This window comes from Ictidomys tridecemlineatus, chromosome 2 (genome assembly GCF_052094955.1).
Source record: "Ictidomys tridecemlineatus isolate mIctTri1 chromosome 2, mIctTri1.hap1, whole genome shotgun sequence".
NCBI lineage: Eukaryota > Metazoa > Chordata > Mammalia > Rodentia > Sciuridae > Ictidomys > Ictidomys tridecemlineatus.
The window spans coordinates 100,224,594-100,242,028 of NC_135478.1; the positions used below are offsets into that span (position 1 = coordinate 100,224,594).

The 17,435-nt window shown below is 52.1% G+C and overlaps 1 long non-coding RNA gene across 1 annotated transcript; it reads left to right on the plus strand.

The window, feature by feature from the left end:
* Positions 1-2,731: 2,731 nt before the first annotated feature.
* On the plus strand, positions 2,732-13,244 carry LOC120892056 (uncharacterized). The gene is made up of 3 exons (XR_013434897.1): positions 2,732-3,663; positions 6,377-6,463; positions 8,314-13,244. It is a non-coding gene; the product is annotated as an uncharacterized LOC120892056 (long non-coding RNA).
* Positions 13,245-17,435: the final 4,191 nt, after the last annotated feature.

Consider the following 17,435-nt stretch of genomic DNA (forward strand, 5'->3'; position numbering starts at 1 on the left):
AAAACAGACTGTGGTCCTGTATAACCTTGACAGTGCCTCACAGGTGACCAACCACCTTCACGAGCTTCTGAGTACCCCTAGGCCACCTGCCCTTCCACCTGCTTTTTAGGGCTCCAGGTATCAAACCCCCAGCTCAAAGATACTTTGCCTCAATTCGCTCATCTTAAATCTTAAGAAGAGATTCCCTTCTTTCAAAACTGTCCTAATTATGGAAACTTATAAGAACCACTCTATATTTTCTGAGCCCTGACAAATTGAAAAGCTTCTCAATCCATAGTTGAAAATAAACATATAGTTGGTATTAAACATTGACCAGTGGTCTCAAGGATTCCAGAAATCAGCAAGTAGATACTCACAAAGAAAGTCTTAGAGTGTGGTTAATGTTGTTGTTGTTATGATAGCACAAATTTAAAGAAGGCTCATTTGCTCTTAAGGAGCAAGTGTGGAGGAATCAGAAGCGAGGATGGATTGAATAGCTGCTTTTGATCATGAGAAATGAGCTGCAAAAACATTTTGCAGAAGATGAACTGCAGACCCTCGCAGACCTGAACCCCCCCCACACACACACACACTATGAAACTGCAGCAAGGATAGAGAAGCCCACCAACCACATCAAGGCAGAAGCAGGTGGCTTTGCTATAGGGTGGACTTCCCTGGCTTGTGATGTTCATCACCCCACCCCCATCCACTGCTGGTCCTGGCTCTGTATGCACACTAAATAGCTGCTCCTAACCCCTCTACGTGCATGTCCGTAGCAATCGCTACTCCAAATTAAAAGTGAAATCCTGTAGAAGACACAGATACACACACACACACACACACACACACACCAAGAGTGCAGGCTTTAAATAGGAAAAGCCCACAACTTGTTTTAAAAACACAACTGAAGTCCTCATCTGATTCAGATCTCTCAAGGACATAGGGATGAAAAGGGAAAGAGGGCTCTGCTCTGGCTCAACCCAGCCAGACAGAGCCCTTCAGGAAGCACCTTCTGTGCATTAGGTCCTTTGATCCCAAAGACCCCGGTGAGAAATGCAGAGAAGGGCATTTCCAATGACCACTTTACATTTGGGGAAAGTGAGTCCTAGAAATGCAAGGACCTTGAGCTAATAACAGAATTCAGGACAGGCTTCTGGGTGTTAGTGCTTGCAAACATCCCCCACCAAACACACACACACACCCTCCAAGTGCACCACTGTGTTCACCTGGGGCAGTCTGGAGAAAGGAACCACATACAAAACACAAAGGCACCCAGTTGGTGGGTCTGGGAAATTGTCCCCTCCAGGAAAGCAGCTTCCTCTGGAATTTCAGACAGTGTGGTAAGTAATCCCTTTTGAAAATCAAACCCTGCTTTTTAACATCAATTGGCAAGTTGTCTCTACCAATGCATTTCCAGCTTGTCCCGAGAGCGCTGGGCGGGAGAGTTCTGTTCTGCCATGGGGTAGATTTGAGGTTGCACTTCTTCCCAGCCCCACAGCCAGAGCATGGGGCCCGCCCAGCCCCACTGCGCAAAGGCTCAGGACACACTTGTGCTTGCACACTGCAGCTACCCAAATGGACCTGAGCAGAGCATGGGCAGCAGGAAGTCCACCAAATGCTCTCCCCACTCCCAGACCGCACCCCAGGACCCCTCAGCTGCTGTGGGCGCAGTCATTGGGCTTGGGACCATCTCTCACCGCCCTGCAAGTCCATGGTCCCCACATGCATAAAATAATATGGTGGTGATTACAGCAACAGCTACATTTTGTGAGCCCTTCAGCAGCCCCACCTTGGCTCACTTGCACAAATCTCAAAGACCTGTGGCAGTCATCATCCCTATAACCCCCAGGAGGGGGTGGGGGCCAGAGGCGAAAGCCCTCTGAGGAGAGAACTACTGGGAGCCAGCCCCAGCGAGAAGCGCACTCATCCCCATGCACGCTCCCAAGCCATACCAGGCCTAATTTGGGGTGCTTGGAGAGAATCCAGGTTTCTGCCAAGCTGGTGTCTGGGTGAGCTGCGCTATTAGTATGAGTCCTTTGTGAGCCACCGTGGGTTCTAGGGACCCAGCGTTTGCAGAGAGGGGTTACAGAGAGGGACTGGATCCCCAGTACCCCTGTCTGACCTGGGGATGGGGCTCTCATGGCTGGGAGGAAGGGGCTCAAAGGACTGGGCTCCTCTCTCAAGCAACCCGGCTCAACAATGTGACTGCTGTAGCAGGATGCTGGTCCCCGCGGAACTCAGGAATGGGGGACGCACTGAAAGTGCCCCCTCATCAAGCCCCCTTCTCACCCCGGAGGCAGCAAGGGTCTGGGGTGGTCTAGGGTACTGGGTTTGGAGCTTCTGCACCTATCCTGTCCCAGCCAGGCGCCCAATTCCATCCACCCTTCTAGGGAAGGGGCTGCTGGGCGCTCCATGGAGGGCTCCTGATGGGACCGGCGCCCTTGTCAATGTCCCCACTGCACCCCATGTTTAGGCTCCCCTCGTCCGGCTTTCACCGGGATCCATGAAACTTCATGATAGCCTGACCTGACCTTTGCCCAGAAGCGCGCTCAACACCAGGCTCAGCGCCTGGCATAGCGGCCCCGCCCCCAGGCCCCGCCCACCTCCGCCCCCGCCACTCTGCCCAGGCCCCGCCCCACACCCCCCACCTGGCCCCATACTCCCCATCCGGCCCTACACCTCCGACCCGCCAACGACTCATGATGAATGGAGGGGGCGGGGGCGGGGACAAGGAGCGCGCCTGCGGGTGGGGAGGACCCAGGAGGCGGGGAAAGCGAGTGGAGACTAGGGCAGGGGGCGACGCTAGTACCGCAACACGCCGTGTTCACAGCCGCTTGCCTTCGGGCAGTGTCCTTCCCAGGCACCCTGCACGCAGTATGGAGCTGGACCCTCTGGTCGCTGCCTCCAGTGCTCACTGCGGACCCGGTGGTCGTCACACGCCAACATCAACTTCAAGCCATTCCTCGCTTTAGCTCTGAGATCTGGAGCCATCTGGATTTAAAAGTCATATGCGGCTGCCAAGGAGGATATCCCAGAAGCATTATTTAGTGGGGAAAGCAACGTGCAGCGCAGGAACTCTGATGGACACAGATGCGCTTAGGTGTAGCATGGTGCGTGGAGAACACAAGGCACTAGCAGTTTCAGGAAGGGGACTGGACGAAGGGTGGAAAGAAAGACTCATTTTTCACTGCATATCCTTTCATTCCGTTGGGTTCGCACGTCGCGCCGCATGTGTTTTTTATTAACTGTTGGGGGGGAACAAAATAAAACTCAGCTCGCTGCCGCCACACACGCGTGCCCCAGACTTGTTCTGCAAGAGCAGTTTCTCTGCGGATACGGATCTGGAAGGACTGTCCTCGCTGCCGCTTCCTGACCTGTTCTCCATCCTCTCAGGTTTTCCCAGAGCTCCCCTCCGAGTTGCGGGACCCTGGAGCAGTCTCTGCCTTGTTACCTTCCCCCTCCACCAGGTGCAAGCAACTAGAGGGCGGGATCCGGCTCCCTCTGGTGTCTGGGGGCGAAAGGCGATGGATTCTGAGACTAGAAACCTGGCCCAGTCCTGCACCAGCTACAGCACCCGGGTCCTGGTGGTTCGCACCTGCCCTGGGCTCCTGGCTCTTACCCTAGGTGAGCTCAGACCAACCTCAGAAGGAAGGACGACTGGGTTATGTTTCGCGCGCCCTTAAGGTAAGAATTTTGAAATGGAAGAAAGAAGTCCTTGATTGATAAAGGAGAAAGGTCCTTCAACTCAGCTTCAAGGGAATATGAGTCTCGCACAAGGAGAAATTGTCCCCAGGTCTTTGGAGCACCCCTAACTCTGGAGCCTCTTCCTGCTGGGGGCGCGGGGTGGGGCTGGAGATTCTAAGGCCCAGGCTGCAGCATATGATGCTTCATTGTTTCTCTTTTAGCTTGGAGAGCCGGCCATGCCCAAAAGGTCTGTTCTCATAGGCCTGGGGAGTAACGACTTAATTTTTTAAGTGGATTATGCTGGTAATTGCCCAAATCAGTGCCTAGCTATCCTCCTCCTCCTCCTCCTCCTCCTCTTCTTCTTCTTAAGCCTGGAAGTCATTGGAGAATAAATATTTTTCATTTAAATGTTCCTAGCCTCCCGCCATCAGGGAGAAATACAACATCTCCCATTATTTCTGACAGAGGGATTGGAATCTGCCTCATCCTCTCTCCCTCCTATCCTATAATAGGAACAAAAAATAAAAGCCCTGGATTGGGGCCTCCCCTCCCCTGCTCTCCCTTGCAGACCAACAGCTGCCCCTCCCCTGCGCTGGCACTTTCCTTTTGGCACAGAACATTGCTCTTCTTGTGCAAAGCCAGATGTGGTCCCTGGATTAAGGACTCCACCCTGCAAATAAACAAAACAAGAGGAAATTGAACCTACCACAACACAATATGTAGCCACTCAAAATGAAGGGGAAATTTTAAAAAAAGGGAAGATGACCTTCAATCTGGTAAGCCCACCTGACTGTGTGGCCATTCTGCTTTGTAACAAAGCCCTGCACACTGGGCCAAGGCCTCCCAGCATCCCAGAGGTTGTTTTTCTCATCCCTGCAGAAGTAGACCTAGGAAACAGGGAGCTCCCCCTCTGCAAGTCCAACTGTGGGACCTCATTTAATTTGTCTTCTAAAAATCAATCAAACAAAATACAGATCCAACAAATCTGAGGGATGACGTTGTCATTTATCTTGGTTAGGTAAATCCACAGGAATGGAGGTGCAAACCTAGAGGTTTATGGGCTAATAGAGTTTCCTGTGTTTATTTTTTTAAAGTCATGTATTATTTAACCTCAAGATCATTAATTCCTTAACTTAAATTACTTCTAGATGCTTTTCTGAATTTCAAAAGGAAATCGGAGACCACTAATCTCCTCAAAGACTATTGCAAAGCTCCCTGCAGGCTGTGGGCACATGGAAACAATTAGCATGATTTATAGGAGAGAGGAGTTATTGGAAAAAGGAAACCTGTTGCTTCCACATGTGTTGAGTTCCTTCCTAAGTCAGAGGCAATTTCAGATGTTTTGTTTGTTTGTGTTTAAATTCCAAATTGCTAATATTGCATAAAATGAAAGACAGAACTTGCTAATTTGGCCAGGATTTCCTTACACATAATAAAACCTATACATAATAAATTACTGAACACATGGAAATGAGGGCTATATGCTGGGCTCATAAAAAAGCTTTGGTCATCCTACAAATTCAACAGCAAGGTCTGACTCTGCTGCTTCCTACTAGAGGTAAAAGCAAAGAATGGGGCACAAAAGGAAGTTCTAAGTTCTTGTTGCTCTGGACACTGTATCATTTTTCCTGGTTGCAGCTCTATGGGGAACATTAGTTTTGCCTTTTGACAGTTCATTCATTCATTCAACAATCATTTGTCATTTTCTTACCTATTTGTCAGCCCAGATTCCAGCTTGAACAAAAACACAGGCCCTGCATTTATAGATCCTGCATTCTGGTTGAGGAGATAGACTCTCAAGAAATGTATAAGTCAATTCATCCCCAAAGACAATGATGTGTGTTCTGAATAACTTGGATCAGGCCTTATGGAGTCCCACTCACCTCCCAGGGCCCCGCCCTTCAGCACTACAGCCAGGTTGAGTCCCTACGCTCCTCATACCTGCAGTGGGGGTTAAACTGGTTTGGAGGAGACGACCATATTCAACCCACAGAGTTTGCTTGCTTCATCTTGGGAAGGGTGTGCTGACGCCATTTGGTAACCTCCACCACTTTCCACCCTCCTTGTCCTAGGGGAGGCTCCACCCGGGGTCTGGATAAGAATGAGGAGACCCAGCCCCTGCCAGGGAGAGGCTCTGGCTAGAGCCTAGGAAGCTGGACTGAGGGCCTCATCTCTTGCCCCTCCTGGTGAATCTCTCCATATCTGGCCCACCTGCCATCCCCCACTTCCTAGCAGGAGAGGCAGCGGCTCTGATGTGGTGGGGGGAAGGGGGGCAGTTCCGTAGGTGGGCTCTGAGTGGCTTGGGCTCCATTCCTAGAAATATAGCTCAAAGCCCCCTCCTGAGGCCACTCCAGTTATTTTCTGGGTGCTCGTGCCCTGTAGCAGGTAGCTAGCTAGGCTCATATCACCTAGACTGGTTCCGGCCCCTGTAGATGCCACGTACATAAGGGCTCAGCCCTGGCACTGATGCCCTTCTACGAATGAGATGGTAAATCCCAGTGCCACTTAAACCACATCACTTGTTTTCTGTTACGACACCCACAAGTAGCACCTGGAAGCCTCAGGCTCTAGAGCCCTGCTCTGCTGCTGACCTGCTGCAGCCAATTGATTTCTCTAGCTTCGTTTGAATTGTGTCTACAAGTGAGGAAGGCCTGAGATGCCCCGGGAATGCCTTGATGCCTGAGACTTTAATTTCTTCTGGTTTCCTTTGCAGGAGCTGCAGGTATTCGTGAGCCGGGCTGCCCTGCAGCAACTATTTTCAAGGCAATAACTTGGATGGGATGGAGGGGCGAGAAGAGGGGTACGTACATACCTGGTCCTTGAAGAAAATCAGGTCATTCAATCCAGCACCATAGCCCAGCCAGATGTGATCGATTGTCTCACTGCATAGATGATAAAACCAGGTCCCAGAGGAGGATAGCCACTGGCTATCAGAGTAACAGAGCAGGCCTTGGACTCCTGTTCTACCCCAAATTCAGTACCTATTATTTGCCATTTTCCTCTCCCAGGGAGAGGGGAGGAAGCATCATTTGCTGAGACCCTCCTGGGGAACGTTTTACACCTAGCGGGCATTTGTGGGTCACACCCACTGGTACAGTTCCTCCACACCTAGAGCGTGTCATAAGAGACCTAAACCAGCAGAGCCTTCAACCTCTGGCCAGCCTCCTGATGGCCATGTCAAAGCACAGCGAGCCAACAACGTGAGCCGTGCCAAGCCAGCCACCAGGAGAGCCAGCGCCAGGCAGCCGCTCACACTATGCAGCACCCACCCACTGCTCTCAATTGGCCTGCATCTCATGATCACTTATCAGCACTGAATTCAGCTAATCAGCTGTCTGATTAATGCTGCCAGGCAGCACCATTGATATGCCATAGAGATTTGACTCTGGCTCCATTCATTCCATCAGTGAGTAACAGATGCTTTATCGGTGCCCTTGGAAATGGGCTTTAATTATGTTTTCCCATAATTAAAGATGGCCCTTCATGTGAGCGCTAAGTACCCCAGGTGTGGGCTCAGCTTCCCAGACAGATCCAGTCTGTTTGGTTCTCAGTTCACGGCAAGGACTACCCAAGCACCTTGCCACTCATCCAGAGGTAACCAGGGTGGTCCACTGAGAAGACTGACAACCACTTGTTCTGCTCCCAGCTCCCATTGGGTCAGGCTTTGGGGTTTTCCAGGGCCACCTGCCATCAGGCTGTTTTCCTCAGTACCATGGAGTGGGGCAGAGGCTTGCCAGGTTCCTGCCCTGGGCTGTGTCATCATACCCAGTGCTTCCAGTTCATTACACACATGCAAGGTGGAAAGGCCTCACTCTGGTGGAAAGCCAAGTTCCTATGGGGTTGGAGTGCTGGGCCGCTTTATGACATGAACATGAGGCTAGGACCACTTTGCTCAGAGGGCCCGTGAGCGCCAGGGAATCACACCACCTATCTGCCCTGGTTAGGTGCCTCACCAGCAGATGCACAGAGCAGATGATGGGATTTGTTCTGGGCATTGATGTCTTGAATTCAGATGTGCAGGCAGGGAAGAGCGGGAGGCCAGAGGACAGTCCAGACTAGGATGGAGGAGCGGCCACAGCCACAATCCTGGAGAAGCGGCTCTCCCTCTCTCTCTCAGCCCAGAGCAGGAGCGAGCAGGTCAGAAGCTGCTCATGCCACATCCCGCACCCCTAGTAGAGACCCGCAATGGGGTCCGGGCACCCTGGATCATCTAGGGACGGCAGAAAGGGCCAGGCCTATTCTGTCAGGGGGGATTCTTTTTGGGAGGTTTTATGATTTAGAAATGAGGTGTCTTCCCGAAGCACATTTGTTACACAACAAGAGAATTTTCAGAGTGAAATGATTGGGTTATGAGGACCTTAACCTAGTCAGTGGACTAATCCACCAATAGATTAACTGGCCGTAGTGTAGGCTGTAGGGTGTGGCTGGGGGGTCAAAGCATGTCTTTGGGTTTATACTTTGTCCCTGGTGAGCAGGGCTTTCTCTGCTTCCTGGTTGAGGTATCCTGAGCTACTTTCTTCTGCCATGATGCCCTGCCACGATGCCCGGCCTCACCTTGGGCTCCGAGCAATGGAGTCGGCTCACACGGACTGAACCTCTGAAACCACCAGCCCCAGATAAACTCCTGCTCCTCTATGTTGTTCCCACCAGGTCTTTGGTCACAGCCACAGAAGGCTGACTTTCACAGGAGACAAACAGAACACCGGCTAGCTGTCCCTTGAACAAATGAGAGTTGATCTGAAGACATGGCAGGAGGAGGTGTGGCTGCCGGCTTCCTGCAGAGCTCAGTTTTGTCCCAGATGCAGGCTCTGTTTTCCGGCCTCCACCATCACATGCACTTGGGTACGTTAGATCACACGAGGATGGCAGCTGCACACCCAGTGGTTCTGTCCCTGCTCCAGCAGAAGGGTGGGGCTGAGATGAGAAGGCAGCAGGTAGAGTAAAGGTGGGCAGGGTGCTGAGACATCTGCCCCCAACTCCTCCACATCCCTGGCCGATGGAGCCTTGCAGATGGACTTAGGTTGCCAGTCAGTGGTCTTTGTGCTTATCCAGAAGCAGGGTATGGGGCTGTCCAGGGTGACCACATAAGCCCTTTGGAAATGGAACCCTTCTCTGGCTGGTTGCATTGTTTTATTTTTATTTTTTATTTTTTTTTAAGCATTGCCTGTTTGTTACTTTAAAAATCAAAGTCTCTGGAAACATACAGAGAAGGCCTTCCCTCCTGTCCTGCTGCTGGAGGGCTGTCCTCCGGGTCTCTGTCTGCAACCACCACTCTCCTCCCTTATGGCTCCTAGGGAAGGGGCCTTGCCTGGAGGAGTGTGATTCCTGGGGTGAGTGCAACCCCAGACTCCAGGCCCCCAGAATGTGCCTCCATGGAAGCCTGTGAGGGAGGAGGCATCCCCGCTCCTCCCTGAGCCATGAGTCAGCAGGTGACCTGGGTTGGGCCCCAAACCCACAACCCTGGGGCTTAGAATTCGTTTTTAAGTTGAGATATAATTTGCATATCCACCAAATTCACCCTTGCTAAATGCTTGATTCTGTGGTTATAGGTTGATTCTCAAAGCTGTGTGCACCCTCACCACCGTCTGATTTCAGAACATTCCTAATGTCCCCGAAGAAACCTAGGGACATCCACCCCCAGTCACTCCTCGCTTCTCCCCATTCCCCGGGGCCCTGGTGGGGACTAATTTGCTTTGCATCTGTAAGGACTGGCCTCTTCTGGATTTTCACATGAAAAGAATCCTCTGGCATGTGATGGTCCCTGCCCCACTTCTTTCTCTTCATGCCTGAGCAATGCCCTGCTATAGGTGACCGTGTCTTCTTGATCCACCAGTTGATGGACAGTAGGGCCATTTTTGGCTGCTATGAGGGACTTTGACTCCTGAGTGACTTGCAGCCAGGGGGTCACTTGGTGGTCAGTTTTTTGGCACAGCGATAGATGGCAGAGGAGGCTGGGTGGTCTCCCTGGTGACAACCTGGAGAGAATCTTCCTCATTTCCTGTTTCCTCCTCCTTCACCTTAGGGAGCTTCCTTGGTCCCTTTATCCTCAGCCCTGGTCTCCCAGCCTTCGGCCACCTGATGGAGTCCCCACCTCTGAGAAGCATACCTACTGTACCCCTCGGGGTCCTGTGCATGCAGCACAGTATTAAAGTGTATGTTGGCTCTCAAAATTGTGTCCCTGGGGAACATCTTCTAGTCAATTTCAAAGCGGATGTAAAAGCTCAGAGAAGACAGAGCCCAGAGTGTGAGAGAACATTCCCAAAGTCAGCTGGGGAGTGGCTTTGTGAGCCCAGAGACTGGACATGAGCCGAAGGGACAGGGGGAGTGCTGGGCAGGGCTCCAGGACACATCCTCCAGCCAGGTGAGAGTGTGGAAAGACTCACTGCAGAATCCGGCTTGGGTGGTCTCTCTGTGCCAAGGCCCAGGCACCCACAGATGTCTCCCACCCTGTGGTCTCCAAACAGACAAGGGCCAGGAGGAGAGGGAAAGAGCTGGCACAGCTCTGGAGGCTTGGGGATGACAAGAGGAAACCACACCTCCTGGCCGTGGTGGGGATTCTGCCTGACACTGGCCCCGGGGGGTGGGGCATGCCTCACTGTCACATCTAACTCCTGGGCAAGATGTTACCTGCCCAAAAGCTGTGGAGATGGCTATTTTCCATGATTGTCTTGAAGATCACACTGAAAAAGAGAGGAAAATGCATTCACAGGTGATGAATATCCAAGTCTAAGTCCTCTGGCTGAGGTGCTCTTCAGAACTAAGCCATTCGAGTAATAGACATGGGACATAACAGGGTGATTCTGTGAACATCACCCTGTGCTAGGTGAACACAGGCTCTCCCCTAATTAAAAGGCTCTCTCAGTTCCTTTAAGACAATTTACTTCTTCAAATACATCAGACAATTAATTACTTTAAAATCACAGGACTTTCCTTAGCCTTCAGATGACTCAGGGGACAGACTTTATGGTTGCAGGTCCTGGAGGCTTGCTAAAGGGTTTCAGCTTGGTGAGAATTTTAACTACAGACATCAAGTCCAAAACTGAGGTCTGTTTCCAGTACAAACAACCTGAGCTAGTGCTTGGGAGGTCGGGAGGTCGGGAGGATGCTGGGCGCTCAGGAGGGTCAATTCACTTAACACTAAGAACATCAAGCACAGCTAATGTGGGGCCAGGAACTTACTGCAGACTTGGACCTGATCCATGCCACTGAGAATAAAAGTGGACACACAGAAGGACACACGTGCCCATCCTGGGTCTTCCAGATGGCATTCCAGAGGCTGAAGTTCCTTCCCCTGTCACATTATATGAGGACCCTGTTTCCTACACAGTGGTAAGCCCTCGAGGGCAGAGGCAGGGACCCTGCCTGCCTGGTTGACCACCCCATTTCCTGCACATGGCCTGGTTCACATACTCAGCATATATTTGCTGGATAAGGTGTTAGAGAAGCAGAGACTCCAATCTAGAGAGGCCCCTGGGCTCGGTGACTATTTCCAGTAGGGCATGTGTCAGACAGTAGGGAGAGGAGGGGGCAGTGGCACATGGCATGCACCAACCCAGTTAATAGGTCAACTTGGGCCAACTGTTCTTGGGGTGAAGGGCAGGACAGATGAATTGACTCTTATGTAAAACAGACCATGCGTGGATGTGGGCTACCAATTCCTGTAAGATATGAAACAAGCTTTAAAATCATCTGTGGGCCTGTGGGTTTCCAGGCTCCTACGTTGTGGTTTTTGTCCTAATCCCATGGAATTTAGGAGAGATATACTTTCACAGAATTCCACCTGGGAAAGTTGCTATATATCTTCTTTCCTCGCTTTGGGTCCCTGCTAATGTGGAAAGACATACAGCCCTGAGACTCCCTGGCACCTTAAAGGGCCAGACTCAAGGACTCTCAGAAGCTTTTCCCTGTGGCTGAGCATGGCTGACAAGCGTCCTGTGATGGGGCTTGTCCTGATTTGGGCTCTGAATGGAAGCAAGGTGCCTGAGATGCCTCCATAAATGAAAAGCAAGCAAAAGGACACTTTGGACCCAGGGGAGAACAGGAGTAGGGCAACTGGGGTCTTGGAGCAGATTCAAAGTTGCTGCTGTCAGCAGAGCTGTCCTCCCTACAGGGCTGGGCCGGGCTGGGCAGGCGCTCAGCAGCTGCCGGATGATGGCAGGGCTGACGTGGGGACAGAATTCTTTCCTAGGAGCACAACGCTCAAGTATCCTGAAGAAAAGGGACCTTCCTCATCAGTGTCACCTATGGATAAAACACTGCCGTCCTTAGGTGAGAAATCCAGACTTGGCCCAGAGATGCTGGGTGGCCCCAGTCAGCTAGAAGCTGTGCTGTTTGGGGGATTCCTACAACAAGCTTCCACAAATCAGGTGGCTTGAAACACAATGCACTCCCTCACAGCTCTGTAGCCAGGGGCCCACAGGGCTGAGCTCCCTCCAAATCTCAAGAGGGGCCCCTTCTAGCACCTGGTGTTCCCCATGTGCCTGGCCTGTGACTGCAGGCTTCCATCTCGGTATCTGTTTTCAAACAGCCTGTCCCTGGATCTGTGTGCCTTTTAGTTACTCACATAGACACTCACTGGCTGAAGGGCCCCTCCTAACCCAGGACACCTCATCTCCATTCCTTCCTAAATCACACTTGCAAAAAAGATCCTCTTTCCATATAAAGCCACACTCTGAAGTTCTGGTGGACATACACTTCGGAGACCACTGTTCAACCCACCACAGGATCAAGAGGCAGGACTGGAGCAGTCATTAGAGAGGATGCTCTGTCCCCTTTCCCCTTTTGGCAAACAGGAAATGCACAGTGGCCATGTTATGCAAAGGGACACTTACACAGGTGGGGTCAGGGTTTAAGGAAATAAAACAACAGTGTGGAGAACAAGGGGAGCTCTTGGAACAGGGACAAGTGGTCACTGGGACAGAGCCATCAGGGAGGGGTTGTGGCCTTTGGTGGACAAATGCTGTCACAAGGAGTGAGCCAGGGCAGAAAGCCCAGCCTACCCTCTTCTCACTTCTGTTCCCCACTGGTGCCTCCTGTTAGCCAAACTCAGCTGGAGCAAAGAGAGCAGAAGCCCCCTGCCCTGCCACCCACGTGGGCACAAAGTGAGAGATGGATACAGGAGCCCTATAGGGCGAAGAAAAGCCATCTGCATTCTCATGAGATGAGCTAGATCAGAAGATGTGGCTCTATCTGTGGGCAAATTAGGGGCTCTCATCCCCTCTGGAAGAAACTCCTGCCCAGATCTCAGCTCTCATTACAGGGCTCAGAGGAGAGCAGAGGAGAGGCAGGAGGTGGGATGGGGGGTGCTCTGAATGGCAATTGCACCTACCAGATAGATTCCTTCTCCCCAGGCAGGAGGCAGGGAGGTCAGGAGGCAGCTGCCTGCCCTTTCCACTGAGTGTGTGGGCAGACATGGAAGCTCCAATTCCCATGCAGGAACAGGACTTGGCCTTAGCCAATACCTTCCCAGCCTCCCTGTTGAAGCAAAAGCAGAGGATCATGTGCAAGGATGGGCAATTAGCACTCCTGGGCAAAATGCAGCCCTTGGCCTGACTGTGTAAATAAAGTTTTATTGGCACACAGCCATGCCCATTGGTTTGTGCTTTGCAGTTGTGGTTTTCCTGTAATGGCAGAGTTCAGCAGTTATCACAGACAGTCATGACAGAGCAAAGCTGAACACACTCCTCGGCTCTTTATAACCCCTGGGTGTAGCATTTAAAATGTCCTTTCATTTGTCTCCTCAACGTCTATAATTTTTTTGGTCAAGTCTGGTTGGTGTAGGGGTGTGGGGTGGAGGACAGGGACTTGGCTCCAGGCAGTCATTCAGGGATCCAGGCTGATGGAGCCTCTGCCATTTGCACATGTAGACCCAAGCTCACTTGGGCATTGGCACCAGACGCTCACTGAGTGGGGTGAAAGTCGGGGTGAGCTGCCTGAAGAGCACCTCACTTCCACCTGTGCACTGCTGGGTACACCGCACCCCCAGGCTGCTCTCAGGGAGGGGGAAACAGGTAAATAGAAAAAGAAAGAGAAGGGGTGTGAGGGACAGCTCTCTAAGAGGACAGGACTTTGCAGGAGGCTTGGCTTTTACATAGAAGGCAAAAGGACGAGTTGTAGGTGCCACCATAGAGAAACAATGGCCCACATGAACAAACAATGGCCTTAGCCACTACCTGCCCATGCCTGCTTAGCTGCTGGGCCTGTGGGAGCAGACTCTCGGTGAAGGATGCAAATCACCCACGGGCTCACAGCCCGATGGCCTGGCAGCCGGGCAGCTGGAGGACAAAGGGCCTCCTTTGAGTGTTTGCTGCTGCTGAATCCATTTCCTGGCTGGGACTGTGGGTCCTGAATCTTCTCCTTCTCTGGAGCTATGCTGGGTCAGCCTCCTGGCCCTTGTGGACTGACCACAGCAGAGGGGGTCATCCTCAAGGAAAATGGCAGAGGGACAAAACCAGCAGGTGTCCGCCACGTCCTGAGAGGAAAGAATCATCTCCAACAGTGCATTTCCCATCCCAGCGTCAGCTTCTCAGAAATGGGATGGGGACCCTGAGAGACACCAGGCAACCCCTGGAGCAGGACAGCTGGGTCACAGCCTCCGAGCCTCTGCTGAGAGCAGCTCTGTCCTCCCAGTACTTGCTGTTAAGCAGGTATGAGGAGTGCGGGTTGTGTCCGCACTGACAGCCGGGAATAAATAGATTTTCTATGATATTGTTAAACTTTCCTCTCACCGTGTGCAATCTGGAGCTGCTGTGTACAGAAGCACAGCTGCAGGACATCCAGAAGGACTGTAATCAGCTAATGAGGAGTGATTTTCGCCGCCCTCCTCCTTGTAGCCACCTTTTCTTTCCAGAACCAATCCTCATCTCTCCTTATATTAAAACAAGAATATCCAGAATTGTTCAGAGTGGGGGAAAAGGGAGGCCAGTGGGGGCTGAGGGCCACCATGGCCACTGACTGACCTTGGAAAAGGTGGGCAGGTTCCGTTCGACTCTCGTCTTCAGTGATGGCCTCTGGAATGGAGGAGGTGAGAATTCTTCCCTCATCCATGAGCAGATAATTTGTGGACTCTGAGAGAGTCCATGAGTGGTCATTAGACCAATGGCCACCACTGGGTGGAGGGAGGAGTGGAGAGGAAGGGCAGGAGGAGGAGGAGTCCAGCAGGAAGGTGTCATGGCCAGGTTCTTGGCCACTGATCCTCTTCCTGGCTTCCCAGTGATTTGCACCTGGAAACATGAAGATGTTTCATTCCTAGTTCATTGAGCAAGAAATGTGACTTTTGTTAGGTCCCCTCAACCCCAATGGGAAGCACCTAAGTCTGGTGATCTAGGGGCCCACCTGCTGAGCCCTGAAGGTCTGAGCCCCCTGAAGTCCACCTGTGGAGGCCCAGCTCCCAGCATGAGGACATGTGGAGGTGAGGCCTTCATGGGGTGACGGGGTCATAAGGGCAGAGCAGTCATGATGGAACTAGTGTCCTTATAAAAGGGGCCCCATGGAGCTCCCTGGCCCTCCACCAACAAAGACACAGTGAGAGGGCGGGCCTGTGAACTGGGAATTGGGGCCTCCCCGGCCCCCAAATCTGGAGATGCCATTCCTTTGGACTTCCAGCCCAAAGAACCCAAAGCACTTTGTGGAAACAGCTCAGACGGAAACACCACCCCATCCCTGGCTTCTGGCCTGCGTTCCATGGAGTCTGGGGAGTGGCTAGGAGGGTGTCGTATCACCCAGAGACCCAGACCATGGGCTCCTCGGCCACCCTGCCTGGAAACAAGGCCTGGTCTGCTGCCTGGACTTTGCAAGTGATGGGTTTTCCCGAGCCTGTGTCCCCCGCTGTGAGGTAGAGAGGATGAGAGCCTCTAAGGCCTAATGGGGTCCCCCAGAGCCCCTGACACACACTGCAGGGAGCACTGTGGACCAGACACCTGGCGCCTCAGAAGGCAGAGCCGGGCAAAGTCACGCGCTCCCTCACATGGAGAGCACTGCTGGATTCTGCTCCCTCCAGAGGCCTGCAACCCGGGAATGGCTGTCCCACAAGCCAGTTCCGACTGCCACTCCTTGACACCTGGGCCGACATCAGGACAAGGAGCCCTTCTTTCCATAGTTGCTGGTACCACTAATGAATAACCCTTGTTTGGGGACATCTGCACTCCCCTCCCACCCTCCCCTTTACTGGGTGTCACTGAGCCTCAAGTTCCCTGGGTGAGACTCACTCTTTGGGGATAAGTACATTATCTAATGGGGCTCATGCAGACAGACTTGTTCAGAGGGAATGAGGGAAGACCCCTGGACTGGACGCCCCTAACCAGCCGCTCTCCAGCTCCATTCCACATCACCCCACCTCCCAGGCCTTCTCACTACTTCTGGACCTGAAGTCCTTCCTTCTTGGGGCTCCAGGGAGAATTCAGCTCCCCACCTGCAGCTTCCCTGGGTGAGGCAGGTGGCTGGGAGGGGCTGGACATCTGTGGTCTCCAGGAGGACCATCACTCTCCTTCTGCCCTAAGGCCTCGCTGTCCACCTCACACTTAACCTCACGCACCTGGTTTTATGGTCATTCCAACACTCGCTCTCTGAAGTCTCCATTTCTGTGGCCACTACACATGGTCTCTCTCCTCCACTGGGGTGTGAAGGACTCCCCAACAGAGACCTGCCCTGCCCTGTACCCCAGACATCTCTAACTGGCTGGCCTGTAGCAGGTGCACAGTGAGGGACCCAGGATGGGAGAAAGACCTATCGTCTAAGTCAAAAGAAGCTGCTGCTCTGTTTAGAACCTGAGGTTTCCTGGGTTTATTTTGATCATGGTAAAATACACATGATGTAAAATTTCCTGATTTAACCATTTTAAAGTGAGCAACTCAAAGGCATAAAGGACAGGGTCAGTGTGGTGTGACCATGACCACTGCCTGGTTCCGGAACTTCCTCCTTACTAAGGGTGGGACGCAGGACGCACCCCCCCCCCGACATGGCTGCAGACAGGACATGCTGCCACATAGGAATGTCTTTGCTTATTTTGAGATAATTCTTTTGAGAAACTAAAGACATAGGAGTAACTCTGAGAAGCTGCCTTTTGGTAAAGAAAAAAAATTTATCTAGGAAGGAAATCTACATTAGCCCAAGTACCTGTGTCGGGCAGGGGCTTCCCTGAGAAAGCTTGTCACCTGAGAGGTCTTAGCTGTACAACAGGGCAAACTGTATTCACCATACACTTCTCTCACCCTCGAGAACTTGTCTCCACCCTCTCCAGAAGCCCCGATCTCTATTCCTTTCTGTGGCTCAGAATATCATAAAGCTTCAGCCCTGCCTTATGTCAATTTAATTCATTGCCCACCAAAAACATAGGTGGGTGATGGGAAGCCCCTTCACCCTCCCCTACTCACCCCAAAGAAACCCAGTACATGCAAGCTGTCATGAAGTTTTGCCATGACATTATTCAATAAATGCCTACAGATGTGTGTCAAGCCCTGCTGTGATCTGTCCATCCTGAGATGGCCACTCCCTTACCCCATCCTGCACCAGAGCTCCTTCAAGGGCACTGTACATTTAACCAGTCCCACATGTTTGAATAACTGCATCAGGAACTCGGCTAACATCCTACTTGGATGTTAGAGACAAGACACCGTGCTCTAGACTTAAAATGAAGCTACAAGGCACTTCATGTTGACCACTATCAGCTTAAGACTTCAAACTTGGAGTGGGAAAGTCTCTGGGTGCCCATCACAGCTGCAGCCTGGTGATCAAGATTTCCCCCTAAGCAGAAGCAAAGCAAGCACTGAGGGTTT